General features: G+C 44.7%; 1 protein-coding gene across 3 annotated transcripts in view; it reads left to right on the top strand.

Annotated features, from left to right (window-relative positions):
* CECR2 (CECR2 histone acetyl-lysine reader) overlaps window positions 1-18,006 on the top strand; it is a 330,093-nt gene that overhangs the window by 278,056 nt on the left and 34,031 nt on the right. The window lies entirely within an intron of this gene.

Here is an 18,006-nt window from a genome sequence, read left to right as displayed (position 1 = left end):
AGGATATTTCAGAAGTGATAAGACTACACACCCTAGGATTCTCCTTAAACATAGATAATCATCACCCGAACAGGAGAACTCAAATCCGGCAAAAGCGTTTCCCAGGGAGAAATTGACACAGTCCCTGTTAGAGGAGACTCTCCTGTACTGGAGGGGGCAAGCTCTGACTGTGAGGAGAGTAGGGAAATTGTTAGGAAAGATGGCATCATGTATTCCTTTAATCCCATTTGTGAGACTACACATGAGACCAACCCAGGAATGGCTTCACAGGGCTAGAAAAATCTACTTGACCACTTGCTTTGGCGAGTCATTTTTGATCAAGTCGAGCTAAATCTAGCTATTTTTAGGACTTACTCCTTCCTTCTGGCAAGTTGACAAAGAACAGATGTTCTGTTAGTCAGAAAGCAGAGAAGCAATAGAAGGCTTTTAAATCTTGTTCTTGTCATATTTGCTCTTTGTTCACAGACAGAGGTCAAAAGTCAGTTTGTCTTTCAATTAGTTTTTCTTCTCACTGCAGAATTCTAGGATTTTTGTAAGGTGAACTGTCTGACCTGTTAGAGTGTGAAATAAAAGGATATAGGATGTCAGGTTTTTCCTAACACACATTTAGATGATTAAGTCAACTGTACACACATTTCAAAATATATTTCAGTAGTTGTGAAAGCCCATTTTCTATTTGTGTGATGAAAAAAATATTTTAATAGGATGAAAACAAATCAAAACACTTTGCGTTTATTTGCCAAGGATGTTTTCTGAAACCCAATTTTCACAGATTGTTAATACACTATGCAGTTTTATCACTAAAGCTACAAGTTAGTGGAAAGGAGTTTGGGCATTTCTTGGAAATTTACTGTGTGTAGATGACAATATGTTACCAAAAAATGGTTCAGTAATTTATTTATTAAAAGTGAGTGTTTAAACAAACTGAGAAACAGTCCTGCCCAGATGTCAATGATGTTAGCAAACTAAAAGCAAGTCATGGGTCACCAACGTGTGGGCTAGATTCTTGTGATACATGTAGCAAACTTTAGTCTACTTAACCAAACAAAAGAGATTTTTTTTTTTGTACTGTACAAATGCTGAGGTCACATATTTGAAGGTGAAATCATATGTGAGCATTAAGAAAAAGGTGACTATGTAAACTATTTGCCTAGGATCACACAATTTAAGACTTGTTTACGGGTCAAGTACATTACAGTTAGGTCAAGTAGATTACTCAAGTTACTCGATCTGCAGGTCCAGTAACTTATGATTTTTCGAGGCCTGCTTCAGAATCAATGGTCTCAAGCAACAGGGAGTTGGGAAGATCTAGTGGTTGTCATGCAGAGGGTTCATGAAAAAATTGTGTGGTTCAACAGGAAGAATATTACTCTGGGAAGATGTTTTCTGCATCCAACTCCAACAGTAACATTAACCACAGCTGCCTCACGTTTGGGTTGGGAAGCTCACATAGGCTCACTAAAAGTAAGAGGGATATGGAACAGCCAGGGTGCAGTACAGCACATAAATTGGCTGGAATTAAAGGCGGTTTTAACTTGCCATGAAAGCATTCCAGAAGCACATTCATGGAAAGACAGTATTAATTCAGACAGAAAATACAACACCGTTCTACATCAACAAACAGGGAGGGACTCAGTCGCCACCCCTTTCAAAGCTGGCCCAACTGCTATGGAGATGGGCAATTCAGAGAGGTATAGAGATTCAAGCAATTCATCTACCGGGGAAGGAGACTTGCGACGCAGACAGACAGGCCTGATGTTCACATGAATGGGAACTAAACCAAAAGGTAGTGCACAACATTTTTTTTTTTTAAATGGAGGACACCAACAATAATCTTGTTTGCAATGCTTTGTAACACGAAATGCTCAAACTTTGCCTCCAGACAAACACACACTCAGTCTCTGGGGCATGCCCTTTCGATAGATTGGTCAGGGACATTTGCATACGCTTTTCCACAGGTTCCCTTATTACACAAGGTGATCAACAACTGCAAGGGAAGCCACATGACGCGAATAGTAATTGCATTGCAATGAGCGAGACAGACATGGTACTCAAAACTGATAGTTAGCCCAGGGAAGCTTCCTCTAGCTGCAAAAAAGATGAGATTTGCTCTCCATGGAAAAGGGAAAAGTACTGCACCCAGAACCAGAATATTTCAAATTAATGACGTGGCTCCTGGAGACTTAGAATTTGGACACTTGAAGTAGCCAGAGCAATAGCTGCTCTAAGAGAAGCCAGAAAACGTGCTACAAGGAAATGTTATATGGCAAAATGGAAAAGGTTTACTCTTTGGTGTGTGGATAAGAAATTAACCAAAGGGATTACAAAGGAAAAGACAGTTTTGAAATTTCTAACGCATCTACCTCAAGAAGGGCTTACTTATGCTTCATTAAGAGTGCATCTGGCAGCTAGAGTAGTGTATACAAGAGGACAAATGGGAAAACGTTTCTTCACATCACCAGTGGTGAAAAGATTCCTAGAAGGGTCAAGATAGCACCTCACAAAAGGGTTCCAGCGCCTACTTGTAACCTAAATCTTGTGCTTTCACAACTCGTGAGAAAACAGTTTAAGCCGTTACACAAAAGCGATGTTGCAGACATTAACGTTACAGACTGCGTTCTTATTAGCAATTACTTCCTTATGCAGAGTTAGTGAGTTGCAAGCAGTCACTATTGTAGAGCCCTATTTTCAAATTCACAAAGACAGGATTGTCATGAGGACAAATCCATTTTTTCTCCAAAAGTAGTTTCACAATTTGATATTAATCAAGCGATTCGGATACCTAGTTTCTTTCAAAACCCAAAGACACATGTAGAAAGGAGTCTGCACACATTGGATGGAAGACGTTGCATCATGAATTACATTGAAAGAACAAAACACTTAAGGAAGTCACAGCAATTGTTTGTAGCGTTCTCAAGGAAGTGCTGGGGGAAGGCAGTATCAAAGAACACCATAGCAAGGTATATTGCGCCACTTATCCAATTATGCCACTCAACCGCAAGGGAAGTGTTACCCAGGGCACCAGGTGCACATTCAAAATGGAAGAAAGGAGGTTTAGTGGCTTTTATGGTGAACACTCCTTCAAAAGAGATTTGTATGGCAGCAACTTGGACTTTGGTGCACACATTTACAAAACATTATTGTATTGATATACAAATGAACAAAGAAGCTCTGGTGGGGAAAAGGATGTTTAAGCATTTATTTACAAATCAGTATCCATCTTCCACCTAACCATCACAGTAGGGAAAAAATTGCTTTCAAATCAATGCACAGCATGTGAATCTAGAAAAGATTTACACTGCAAAACAAAGTTTCTGACTTATAAGTGTCGTTTTGCAGCATGAAGATTTTCTAGATTCACAGGCGACCCACCCATCTTGGCCAAGAAGATGAGAAAAAAAAGACAAATAGAAGTAAGAAAAGAATCTGAAGATGGCAAAGTGGGGTGGAGACTTCCGTCACAAGGAGCCACCAAATGGAGGTTCCGTTGATGCCCACTAAAAAACAAAAATATAGAGAGAACAACTAAAAAAATTTAGGAAACTAGAAGGAAATCCAGACCCAACCACTAGATGGCGGAATAATGCACAGCATGTAAACCCAGAAGATCTTCAAGCTGCAAAACTACACCTACAGGTAAGATTTGTTGCCTACTGTTCAAACCAAATTTAACGGAGAACCTATAACCTGGTCCTTCTTCTTTTGAGCCACTTGTCCACTCAACCGTGGTCGTACAGACCTCTTTATGGCCCTTTAAGTCTAGCCAGGCTGTTACCCACTGGTAAGTGGTGGATCTGTTGCCAGGCGACATAGACTGGCCCCTGGTGAGCCTCATTTTCTGAGCATGCATACTATACTGGAAAGCTTTGACAAGTGAAGTCCTAGCTCCTTTCCGAGCAACCCGACCAGATGGAGTGAAAGCAAATTGATGTCTTCATTTAGAAAATGTTATCTTTGGCTGATTTAGCCTTATGATTTCTTGAACACCGAGTGTCTTCTAGTAAGATAAACTGATGCTTTAGGGGACATAGCCAGCAAAATCTTGCAGCCTGTCCTATAGGGCCTCAGGCCCTTGCTGGTTCTAATGATACATATTGGCCTGGATGTGTCAAAGTATGTCTTGCCTCCTGGTTTAGGGTTTAGACACCATGGACTGTATGGGTTGAGCTACTGGCACCAGTTCAGTGCTAAAAAAAAAAAAAAAAACCTGGATTGAACTGGGTTTTCAAGGAATGTCCAGGTGTCCCTTCTGGGCATGGTCTTTAACTGTACTAAATTGTTTGAAGAGAAGACTGATTTGACTTTCAAATTTATTCAAGGACACTAGCCACAACACAATCCTTGAGACTCTTGTTTCCCACCAGACTTTTCCATTAATATTGCAGGAAGTGATTTCTTTGTAAATTTGTATTTATATTTCAGTTTTCATAAACAAGCATTGCAACTCTCTTTACAAATTCAGCTGAAAGGGTGGGCCATGATGACATGTATATAACTAAGTTTTGTGTCAAAAATCCAATCTCTCTGATGTTGCCATCCACTTGACCCCTCCGAACCCCTACATCAGTGAGAAGCATTGCAGACTAAGGGACTAATCATCTACTAAGTGATAGTCTGTTCTAACCATTTTTACTCCAGGTTCTATTGTAATTACCCACTCCGTAGATCTTTTTCCCAGGAATCCCAGGAACATCTGGCTACCTGGCTTAAACCCCCGAATGACAATCCGACATTTCTCTAATACCAGTCCTAACAATGCAAATTTATATTGAGTCTTTGATTTCTTGGGCACAGGGATAGCATTAAGCAAACAATGCTTAACAGTCAGTTCAGTAGCCAGACCCACAATATCACACAATTTATTAATCAAGGATTGCCAGTACACACAGCTGTTCATAATTCCACATCATGTGTAGACAATAGGCTATCCCCTCGCAACATATGGGACATGTCTGACCAATCTGTATATATTCTAGACAATTTTCAGGGTGTCACATGGATGGAGGAAATTGAAGAGTGTGAATTCAAACCATTTTAACATGTGTAGCGGTTTGGTTCCACTGCGCATCTGTCAACTGTGATTTCAGTTTTCCTGCCTATATTTGGCTGACTAATAATGCTGTCCTGTGTTTCTCAGTCCTCAACGCTTGATAAAGTGGGGATACTGCATGGTCAGAATGGTTCATCTCTAACTGCTCAGTAAGGACCACAGACACCGGAGGAGTGACTGGCAAATCCACCAAAACCTCCCTCGTTGTCCTGGACAGTAGAGTGTAGTACAGGAACTACCCCAGCCCAATGCCAACTGGAGTGGGCCTCCTTGAAGGTCTGAAAGTTCTCTTTAGGATACAGGTCACAGAGCCTTGAGCATTCCCCCTTCTCCACCATACCATAGACCTGAAACATGCACTCTTCCTGAATGGCTGACTGGCATCAAATTTCTAGGGGCCTAGAAAACGGGAAATGTCCAATCACCCTGTGCAGCTCCGTGTCACACATGTTTGGAGTGTGAAGAACCGCATATGAGCAGATATGTGGCACCACCTCGCCCCACCTTAATAAAACAGGGAGCATCCTTTGAATAATTTCTTCTTCCAGCTTGTTTCCCTATCACACTAATGTCCAGCATGCTGGAGCAGTATAATATAGTTCGAAGTTAGAGAGCCCAAGACCACCCTTCACCTTATCCATTTTATAGCTAGGCCCCTGTACAGCTATTCTGCCACTTGTCCGTGGCTTCCAGTTCCTTCTTTTTTCCAGACTGATCTAATGACACTGCAGCTACCTGGATTTTCCCGCTGGGGATTTCCGACTCACTTTTCTTCCTGCCAACAGAAGCCCCACCTACCCCAGGACCTACTTAATGCAGGCCGCAGCGCAACCACATCACTAGGCACCTGAACACCTAGCCTGTGACTTCCAGTTTCTGCTTGTTTCAGACTGATCCAGTGACACTACAGTTGCCTGGGTTTTCCTGCTGGGATTTTTCCGAGCAGGCTTTCCCACTCATCGTTCTTCCTGCCAACAAAAGCCCCACCCACCCCAGGATCTGACTTATGCATGCCGCAGCGTGACTTCACCAAAGGCAAACCAGTCTGCACCTGTCCGCACCTGGACCACGCCCAGCATCACCACACGTGGTCCTCCCTCCCCCCGAATATACATTATCGCAGAGCTCTACACCCTTGAATCCCAAACTCTGCATCAAACACTGCCACCACGCTGACCCATGCTCCACGTTGGGACCTTTCACCTGCCACAGTACACACAAAGGCACCAACCTGCATGTGCCCTTCTCAACACGTCCATTATGCAAGCATTATACCAAATTATGGAACCTCATCGCCACCCTCGCATTAGACAGTCTTCCTCGTCAAGACCTGGCTCAACCCCACACTCACCCCAGACATTGCCACAGCGGTCCCCAATGGATATAAAATCACTCACCAGGAAAGCACCAACAAGCCGGGAGGACGAACAGCCGTCCCACAACGAGACCATACAGTGCAGCACCACCATCACCCCCAATACTCTCAAGCTCCACACAGACGACAAAATAACCATCAGAGGCACCCTTGCATAAACCCTCATCCCCCCTCCCCCCACCCCTGGCCTGTGCTCTAGCAACACCTTTGCAGACTTCATTGCTCCCCTAGCCTTAGACTACTAGGATTACATCTTCCTCTGCAACCTATATTTCCACATTGACGCTTCTAACAACAACAACACTGCACACCTTCTCACCATTATGAGCAGCCCCAGATTGACCCAGATCACTCATGATCCTACACACACCCCAGGACACACGCTGGACCCCATTTTCACCTCCAGGAACCGCATCAAATACAGCCATGTCACAGAACTCACATGGATCAATCACTCCATCGTCCACTTTAGCATCTCCAGCCCCCATACCTCCACCCCCAAGATGACCAGCGCCCCCCCACTGGAGGTGGAACAGAATCTCAGAGACCAGCTGGGCGGATGCCCTCATCACCTCCAACCCTGCTACCAACCTCGAACAGAGAGTGATTAACTTCAACGCCTGGAACACCAATTGCACCAACCACATTGTCCCCATCAAGAGCAACATTTAGAGAGAATCCTCCAAAAATGACAGCTGGTACACCTAAGAACTCAGAACCGTGAAATAAGACTGCAAGCAGCTGGAGAGGAGATGGTGTGCCTGCAAGGATGCCTTGGACAGAGGAGCCTTCAAGACCTACCTCGATCTCTGCCTGCTGAGGCCATCAAAAAAGACAACCTTTGCTGCACACATCGAAACCAGCACCAAAAACACCAAGGAACTTGTTAACATCGTTAAGGAATTCTCCCACCCAGCTGCCAGCGAAAACCTCATCACACCCTCACAGGAGCTGTGTGACAACCTTGCCCAATTCTTCCATGAAAAGATTGCAACCATATACAGAAATTTCTAACCGCAACCCACACCTATAGACTTCCTCGACATATACGCCACGCCACCACCATAACTGACAAGAACTACACACTGACTACCTGGAACATCCTCTCCACTGGGACATCACCACCACCATGAAATCCATCCACTCTGGAACTCCCACGGACCCATGCCCACACCACATCTTCAACCTTAGAAATAAAAGGATGGGCCAGGAACTCACCACCCTGTTCAATACCTCTATTACCACCGCAACATTTCCTGACACTTTGAAACACTCCAAAGACAGACTACTCCAAAATAAATCCACTGCCGACCCCAGCGAATCCCAAAACTACTAGCCAATCTCCCTGCTCCCATTCCCAGCAAAGGTAGTGGAAAAGATCATCAACAAGCGATTCATGACATACCTGGAGCAGAACCAGCTTACTTGATTGTAGGAGACTGGCCCAGTGTGTGGTGTGTGATGGACACCTATGGTGTTACACTTTATACTGGGTCCAGGCAACCCTTATTAGTGTTTTGCAGCATAAATCCTTTTCTGAATTCACATGCTGTGCATTATTCCGCCATCTAGTGGTTGGGTCTGGAATTCTTTTTTTTTTTTTTTTTTTTTTCCCCTCTGACCCCATCTCACTTGCCCTTTTTGGGTGTCGTTGACCATCATTTGGTGTCTGGTTCAGATTTCCTTTTCCGCTGTTGGATGTGGAAGCAAAAGGAGGAGCGCCAAAGCTTTTTGAGAAGTTGAAAAAATCAAGAAAAATTTGAAGTTTATTTTTGAGATCTTGCCGAACGAGGGAAGTGAACAGCAACCAGGATGAGAGAGAGCATCCCCTGACAGGGGCTGACAAAAGAATATGCACGTGGCAGGAGAAAAAAGCAAAGTAGGGGTCATGGAAAACACCCCATTCAATTTCTGCCCAAATTGCCACCACAAATTTCCCAGCGTGACCCACACGAAATCTGCAACCTCTGCCTGCCGAAAGACCACAGAGACAAGGGCTTTCGTTCCCAAAACTCTCAGGGCACGTCTAAGGCAGAAAGAGGAACACCATGCAGCGATGCAGAGCCCAAAACACCAGGAGTCAGGGGGAACTGGGCCTATCCAGCGACGAAGAAGAACCGGCGGGAGGCACAGAGTCAACCCACAGGGTGTCGGACTTCTTGAAGGGGATGCTGAGAAAAAATGCCCACTGTAGAAATTGATAAAGGATGTTGAAAGAAAGCCTGAGAAGGTAAAGAGACTGCCAAAATCCACAGAGATAGTGTTAGTGTCTAGGTAGCCAGGGCTCTTTAGTGGTAGCTGTGGTGAGCAGCCAAGACTTATCTAGGAGGAGTGTAAAGCACTTGCAATAACTCAGTAGTCACAAAGCAACTTGTCACACATGAAAGGAACCACACAGTGTTGCAAAGATAAAGGTACTTTATTACAGGACTACCAACTTGATTGGTATAGATAAACCCCCTTCTGGAGGTAAGTACACACAAAATATACACAGGTAAGTATTGGGGAATAGCAAGAAATAGCGAGGGCCCTATTGGGGGGAGGGGGCAAACCACATACTAAAAAGTGGAATGTGAGCATGGGTCCCCCACCAGAGGATATGGAGTAGTTAGCCAAGGGCTGGGAGAGAACGGAACCACAAGAGGAAAGGATCCAGAAGATCCCCAGCGGTAAGTAAGTTACCTGGTTGTCCCATAGGCTAACATGGGAACTCGTAAATGGAATATTGCAAAAGCAGGACCAGGCCGGTGGAACCCAAAGGTAGATTCCAAATGAAGACGACCTGCAAAAGAATGGGCTAGAGTCCAGTCCACGCTGGAGTGTCCAGGTGGGGCGGTAGGCAATGCCTACCCTTCTGTGAGCGAAGATCCTAGTCAACACTGATAGATAAAAGTCCAGCTGTGGAGCCCAGGAGCTGCAGAGGAGACCCTGAAGTCACCAAGGAACTGTCCCTCGTTGATTGCTGGATTGCAGACTGGTCAGTGGTCAGGAGGACCACCAGCAAGCATGTGCAACTGGAACTGTTGGAGACTTGCAGAGTTGAAGAGGACCAACAAGGTCCCTGGGACTCAACTCTGTTTTGGGGGGTCCAGGGGTCCAGGCTGACCCTGAGAAGACAGAAGAGCCAGCAGAAGTAGTTGGAGTCCCCACGAGCAACCCACTGGCAGCAGGCATAGTAAGTCGCAGTGAGGCCTAGTCAGAACACCTGAAGAGGGGTCCCACGTCGCTGGAGCAGCAGAGTGGAGACTGCCCTTGCAGAGGTAGAGTGCTGGGGACCAGGGCTACTTGGAACATGAAGATCCCTCTGAGCAGGAGTCAGTAAGCACCAGTCACAATGCACAGGGGTTCTGCCTTGGAGGAAAAGGCAAGGGCTCACTGTCTCCCAAGTTGGAAAGAAGGCGGAGAGGATCCAGAGGACCCCTCAGAACCACCACTTGTGTTGGAGAATCTTTGCAAGTCCAGAGGACAGCAGATCCCAGCAGCCAGACGGCATTGCCTTAGGTGCCTGCGGATGAAGGGGACTGAATCCTTCACTCCAAGGGAGATTCTTTCTTGCTTCTCTGGTGCAGCTGAAGTCTTGCCAACCCCACAAGATGCACAGCCGTGGAAATGTTGCAAGTTGCTGACCGGAGCCACGGAAACAATGTTGCCAGGAGAGGTTGTCTTGATGTTGCAGTCTTGTTTGGTTCCTGTGAAGTCTAGCAGTGGTTCCGGTGGCCAGGAGCAGAAGATGACTTTGCAGAGAGGTCCTGGTGAAGTTTTGCACAACGCATTTGGGACCTCTAGGTCCCTAACTAGCCCAAAAGGGGCTTGGTCACTCTACTGACGTCAGCTGCCTAACCTTACCAGTCACATGCTCCCAGGGCCCTCTGCACATCTTGTTTCCAAGATGGTAGAAACAAGTGGCCACCTGGAGGAGCTCTGGGCTCTACCTCGGGGGTGGTGATGGACAGGGGAGGTGTCACTCACCTTTCCCTTGTGCAGTTTTGCACCAGAGTAGGGACCGGGGGTCCCTGGACTGGTGCAAACCGGATTATGCAAGGAGGGCACCAAATGTGCCCTTCAGAGCAGTCTGGTGGCTTGGGGAGGCTACCCCTCCCCAACTCAGTAACACCTATTTCCAAGGGAGAGGAAGTTGCATCCCCTCTCCCACAGGAAATCCTTTGTTCTGCCTTCCCTTGCTTGAGCTGGTCAAGCAGCAGGAGGGCAGAATCCTGTCTGAGGGGCGGCAGCAGTTTGGGCTGCCCGCAAACCCTAAAAGACTGGTAGGATCATTACTGGTGGGTTCTCCAAACATGCCTAGGTTTGGAGTTAACATTATGTAGCTGGGCCACAGGTAAGTGACCTGTGGCCAGTACATAGCTAAAATGGCTTACAAAGTCAAGGGGATTTGAAAACTTCCCCCTGACCTTCAGACTGGAAGGACCTACCATAGGGGTGACTTACCTGGTGTAATGACCAGCAGTATTAAAAAAAAAAAAAGGTGCAAGCACCTTTTCATGCAGGCTGCAAATGGCATGTCTGCAGACACAGTTTACATGGGCTCCCATGTGTGGCATAATACATGCTGCAGCCCATGGGGGAACCTGTTGTACCAATACCCCGGGTGTCATAAACTACAGACTTACAGAGGTACCCCAGTATGCCAGTTGTGGGGTATGAGAAATGCCAAAGCAACTAGATTTGGAGGCGAGAGCGCTGTCATTGGGGTCCTGGTTAGCACGATCCCAGTGAAAACAGTCTAAGCACACTGACATCAGGCAACAAGTGGGGGTAACCATGCCAGAAATAGGGGACTTTTTTACATCGATGACTCCCAATCTAGCTTCCGGAGCAATCACAGTACCAAAACTGCCCTGGTTGCACCCACCAACGACATCCGAACCCTCCTCGACTGAGGAGAAACAGCAGCTTTGATCCTCCTCTCTGCAGCCTTCAACACCGTATCGCACTACATGCTGATTGAAAGACTCCACCACATTGGCATCCAAGGGGATGCGCTCAGGTGGATCACCTCCTTTCTCACTGGAAGAACCCAGAGGAGCCACCTTTCACTTCTGAACCCAAGGAGGTCACCTGTGGTGTCCTCCGGGGCTCATCCCTCAGCCCCACACTCTTCAACGCACATATGACCCCACTGGCCAACATCATTAGATCCTACGTTCTCAAAATAATTTCCTACGCAGACAACAGCGAGGAAAGAAAGGTAGCAATGTTTGTAGGCTATGTAGATATGCCAGAGTTCCATCTGCATAGAATGAAATTACATGCGTCACTTCTCCTTTTTTGAATCCCCACACATGCATTTCTTCACGTAGCCTTATCGCTAAAGCGAGTGATTCTAAAGCGAGCACAAATAACGTGTGCGATAATGGGCACCCCTGGTGGGTACCATGCTCATGTTCAATTTATGGGATACTACATTACCCTCTCGTACCCGGGACATGAGTTTCTCCTAAAGGAGTTTCACCCAGTGCTGAAAATGTTCTGCAACACCTCAGACATATGGTTTCATCCCATGGTGTAGCATGCCTTCTCAATATCTAGTACCACAAAGGTACCCCGCAATTCCCTAGCACGGATGGAGTGCAGTACACTGATAAGTCGTGGACTATTGTGTAGTGTACTCCTTCCCAGCATAAAACGGTACTGTTTGCAGTGTACTTGTGTACAAGGTTAATTCAGTACATTACAGAAAGTTTAGGGGTTAATCCATGGTGCTAGTCTACAGGCAGCAGCAGGCCAAGTACTTTAGGGACAGAGGTTGTAGCATCAGCCAGGACCTTTCACACGAGCAGTTCTCCTCTACCACCATTTCTTGCCCTGCTGCAGCAGTTGCAAAGCTTCTTCAGCTTTCCCACTCAGGCTGTGGTGGCAGAATACAACATGTGCTTCCCGGCTGGAGACCTATTATGTGAGATAAATGGTTCTTGCAAATAATACAAATGGGCTACACCCTCATCTTCATTTCCTTTCTGCTCTGCTTTCCACCTCATCAGAGCGACTGTAATTCGACAGCTACGCAGTCTTGTTGCACAAAGTGTCATCAAGCAGCTTTGAAGGGAGAAGGGTGCTAGACACCTTAATTGCTCGTACCAAAGGATGGAACCCCCAGGCCTATACTTGACCTCTGTCCACTGAATGCTTTTCTGGGAAAAGGGAATTGAAGATGCTCACCTAGTCCTAGATTCATTCTGCTCCGAACCCCGGAGCCTGGATGGTGTCCTGGACTTGCAAGGCACTTATACCGTCCTCCAGTCCCACAGGCGACTATGGGGTTCATGGTGGGGTCAGATCACTTCCAGTTTGTATCCTTCATGTTCACAAAAGTGATGGTGGTGATCACTTCCCACCTTTAAAGGTCATGCAGTTTCCTCAACCTGAACTCCAGATTGCTTATACAGATCCTGCAGTGGGATCTCAGTTTTTAGTAGACCCAGCATCAGGGTAGCCTCTCCAATTTCAACCATGTCACCCTTGATGAAACATTGACATTGGCTTACTTCTGATTGATTCTGGTCCTTTCTTCAGTGACACTCTCCGTACCTTCCATCCTCTCTATGCTTTCTAAGTTTACCCTAATCTCCCATATGCCTGTCTGCTTTAATTTCATTGCAATTCTGTAAATGACTTACACCTCATTTCATATATCACCACCTCTCCTTAAAAACTCTATCACTGCAAACCTATACAAATCTCCACCAGCCTTTCTCACCAAGCATTTGCCTGAAATCACATTTCCCCCATGAATGATCAAACCTAATTGGCATTAGTTTTAATATACCACAAAGAAACTAAATAAATGCATGGAATGTTTTGGAAAATTGCCCTTCCTTCAGGGTCATCCCAAACATTTTGCATTCCTTCTCTTATTTTTACTGGATTCATTTTTGTTGACCTTAGGATTTTGTGCAGTTTACTGCTGCTAACCAGTGCTAAAGTGCCTGTGCTCTCTGCTTAACATAATGGTATTGGCTTGGAATATTTAATTTACTTATAATTCCCTAGCACGGTGTGTGTACTACATGTGCCCAGGGCCTGTAAATAAATTACTTGTTGGCCTGCAGCAGTGATTTTGCCATCCACTAAGTAGCCCTTTTACCATGTGTCAGGCCTGCCATTGCAGAGCCTGTGTGCAGTTTTGAACTGCCATTTTGACCTCGTAAAGTAACCCTCTTGCCAGGCCTAAACCTTCCTTTTTTAATACCTATGCTCCCTGAGGGTAGGCCCTGGAAAACCCAGAGGGCAGGGTGCAATGTATTTAAAAACCAGGCCTTGTACTTTTACGTTTACATGTCCTGGTAGTAAAAAACTCTTAATTTCGTTTTTCTCTACTCCAATGCCTATTTCTCCCATAGGATAACGTTGAGATTACTTTATTACATTTTGTAACTGTAATTCCCAATTATGAAGACTTTCCAAGTTTGGTGTCTCTGGAATCTTAAGTGAAGTCTGATTTTAAATTGAAATTCTGAAAATGCCACTTCTAGAAAGTTGGCATTTTCTTACTTTAGCCATTTGGTGCCTGCTGCCTGTCACTGATTACATGTCTGTGGTGGGCGACAGCTAGACTGTGTATTTCCCCCTAGACAGCCACACATAATAAGAGCCTAGATGTGACTTTAATAGGCTGTGACCTGTCCCCCACACAAAGGGCTGCATACCCCCCTGTAGTGAGTCTGGAGCCAGAGAAGGTAGGGGGTGGGAGGATGCTCTGCACTTCAGAGGAAAGTCTTTATACTTCTGGACCTGTGGATTTTCTGCTAGGAAGAACGAATAATGAGCTGCTGAGAGGACTGCAACTCTGAAAAAGTTGCTGCCTTGTTGTGCTGACTTGCTGCCCTTTTTCCTGGCGAGCAAGAACTGGACCTGGAACCCATCTTCAACCCAGGACTAAAAGGGCTAGTCTGCTGGCCTCCAGATCTAAGCCTCAGAGACATAACCAGCTCCCCACAGTGCCTGGACCGTCTTCAATGAGCTGACCTCCAAGAGGCATCTCTCAGGTCCTGGACCCTTGAAAGTGTTTTTAAGCTCTGGAAGGCAAGCTTTTGGGTTCTTTGTGAATGTGCCAATTGGCGCCGCAACCTCATCGCTCACCTGGAAATCCAGCACAAACAGCCTCAATTTTGTCTCTTCGTGCAGCAATCATCATCTGCCCGAGAGGCTCCAGCCCGTCTGTGATGCCTGGCCAGCTCCTTGCGGCCCACTTACCATTACCTGGATGCTCTCCTTGCTCCTGGCAAACTTCTTCCCTGCAAACTGGACTCTTGGCTCAATTCTTGAGAAGATAAAACTTCAGCAACAGTAATCTAGGACTGTATCTGACCTACTCTCCATCGCAGTAGGCTTGAACTGTTGACTTTGTCCCGTTCAGTGCAACCACACGGTTGGTGCGTTATGCTTTTAGGCACTATTTTGCAGTTTATTCTTTAGAAATTCATAACTCCAGTTCTACTGAATGGATTTTCGTTGTTTTGGTCTTGTTTTATTTATTACATTTTCCTGAATTTTCCAAGCTGGTGCGGAATCTTTTTGTGTGGTGTTCGTTTGAAGCGTTGCACAAATACTTTACACACTGCTTCTGTTAAGCCTGACTGCTCTGTGCCAAGCTACAAGAGGGTGAGCACAGGTTGATTTAGGGTTTGCCTCACACTTACCCTGACTAGAGTTGTGGCTGCGTTTGACCAGGGCTAATACCCTAGTCAACCCAGTAGAACATATTACTAATCCTAATAACCAAAAAATACCACTGGATTAGCCACTACCCTTGGGTTCTAGAGTAGCATGCTCCTTTCAGTAAAATGCCTCGCCGGGGATAGTAAGCACGTTATTTATGCAACTACAGTACAATAGTATTGGCAAAGGGGTTGTGTATTCTGGACATCTGCCAGGCCCCGACACAGGCATCAGTGCACACACCTATTTAACACTACTTCCTGGGCAGTCTGATGTGTCAGGAGGATCCGCTTGGTCCTGTAAGATTTTTCTGGTCAATTCTACCCCCAGACACCCCCCCCTTTGGGGTGGTACTGCGTTATCTTTTCTCAAGGTGAGTAATCTGCAGTAAAAGTATCCATCGGAAGAACAAGTTGTATACCTTTGGTGAATAGTTAAGGTGGAAACTTTAACTGTAGATTTCACATTGCCCTTCCACCTCCACATTCTGCTGAGTGGAATCCTGAACATCATAATACCGTCCAAGTTAGATTTTGGCAAACTGTCATCTAAGATTTGTTGGGAGTGCTCCACGTCTGAGGGGGCAGAAGTAGAAAGGAAAGAAATTGATATGAGCACACAATGGGTAGCACTCATATTTTGCTCCCATCCATCCATCACTTTGGGGTGGTGCAATGTCATTGCAGAGTCACATGGCACCACCTACCAAGGCATGGGGGACATTGCTGGACAAAATCTCTGGATCAGGTTTGGTGCCTGAGTGTATCCTTAAGGTGAGGAATCTGCAGCTAGACCTATCCTCCACAAAGAGCAATAACGAAGGTAATAAGTTCTGATGGAAAAATGTTAACTCTAGCAAAATACCAAAAACAATCCCGCAAAATTAGGAGCCAGGATGTTAGCTTTGCATTTAGTTTATCCAGGTTTGGAGCCTCTTGCTTTGTCTTAGGTTGGTAGATCTACACATCTTCCCTGTCGCAGTTCCATGTGCTTAAAGCAGCATTTCTGCAGTTCTCACTGGCTGCTTGACATGATTTTCATCTTTAAATGGAAAACATGAATTTGGTATGCGTGGCACATTACCCAACTGTTAACATCCATTTTTGTAGTAGAAGTCATTTACTCTAACATTTTCTATGAATGAATTAGTCTTCCATGGGAGGTAACAGTTTATTGACTTCTCAAAAATATGAAAACTGTGTCTCTCCACTGCAGATTGCAAGTGGGAAAAGATTATACCAAAATGTCATACTCATAAAAGATCTTGCTTAGTACTAGCAGCACAATAATCTGCTATGTTGCAAAGAACCTGTTGCAGACACAAGTGTGAACAATCTGTTTTTTTTTTTTATTTTTGCTTTGGTATTTTCCTACTCGGCCCATAGTCGTTGGGAAGACGAGTTTAATCTACTAGATCCCTGGCAGTGCATTTTGAATCTAGATCAAGTTGCCTCTATCTCCTGTTTAGTTTTGTCTTTATAGTAGCAACATAAGTTGATTTATTGCTTTACCTTTTAGAATTTTTGAAATATTGGAATGAAGAGACTATACCAATAAATGAATAAAATGCATTATCAGATATAAAAGGATCATTATATTTTCTGATGCTACTTTATTGCTTATTTCCTAGTTAAATGCTGCCATACGTAAAACAAAACCATTTCTAATTATATCAAAGGATATTCTGAAATTACAGGTATAAAAGTTATATTTCTAAATTCATATTGCAAATACAGCTAGTCATTCTCCTTAGCCTTTATCATAACGCTTCATTACACCAATCATTATTGATCCCTGTGCAAAGCTGTCACGTTTCAGTATGAAAAAAGAGGTTCACTAATTGAGAAACCATTTGCCTAAAACATCAAGTTAGAAAACTCTGGGACCGTTTTAGCTACATATTGTTCATTAGCTATTGCATTCAGATGTTGCAGACACTTTATAGGTAATTGTGTTGGGACTTAATCACAAGATTTTACCATGTGTTCATATAAGTGTGTGGGATACAGTGAATCTCATGCATTCTGCCAAAACATGATCTCCATGTAGGTGCAAAAGCAAGGTCCTTTGTAGTTATTTTGCCTAGAAAGGAATATTTCCAAGCCTCCCCTCATGAATGTTTTCCTATTTTAACCAGCTTCCTTGTTAAGGCATATATCCTGGTTAACTCTTGCTGGTTAATTAACCAAGTTTGGTGCCAACAGAAGCAATCCAAGTACGATCTTTAATTTGTCCAATGAAGCATTCGTTGTTTGCTCCTTAGAGGGGTGCAAAAGTGGAGACAGATTTGAGCACATTCGGTTTGGAACTTAATTTATCATGTTAACCAAATTCCAGATAGAACCTGTGTCAGTGTCTTTACCACTACCTAATGTTTTCAAGTCAGTTGCTCTCCCGTTGAAGATTTGTTTCTATGAACAATTTTAGGCAGCAAAGCGGTTCTCGTAGACCTCCTTATTCTTTATACCTTATGCACTCCAGGACGTCCACATCAGGCTTGAGACAGGTCTTGGTAATTTTTTTCCCCTTAATGTCATGGTTGGAGGGCACACTTCACCACTTGTGCTTAATGAAAATGTATCAAAAATTCAGCCAGTGTGCAGTTCTAGAGAAAATGCCTCTGGCAAGCAGACTTAACAGCATAGTTGCTTTATGAGCAGTTTCACCTGAGAAAGCAACTGCCTCTGCAACAGGTGAGGGTTTTGAACATGCTAGCAACTGGGTAACTGACTACATCTATTAATCACATGACTCTTTATGAAGAAAGACTGGTTACATCAAATAATGTACTGATTATTCACTAGAAAGCCTTAAAATACACAAAAGTATATTCACAAAATACCCGCGTGTAGTGCTCAGCGTTTTGTTTTGTGTGTGTTTATTTGATGTAAAGTCATGACCTGTG

The sequence above is a fragment of the Pleurodeles waltl genome, chromosome 4_1 (genome assembly GCF_031143425.1).
Source record: "Pleurodeles waltl isolate 20211129_DDA chromosome 4_1, aPleWal1.hap1.20221129, whole genome shotgun sequence".
Lineage (NCBI taxonomy): Eukaryota > Metazoa > Chordata > Amphibia > Caudata > Salamandridae > Pleurodeles > Pleurodeles waltl.
This window is presented reverse-complemented; position numbering and strand designations above follow the sequence as displayed.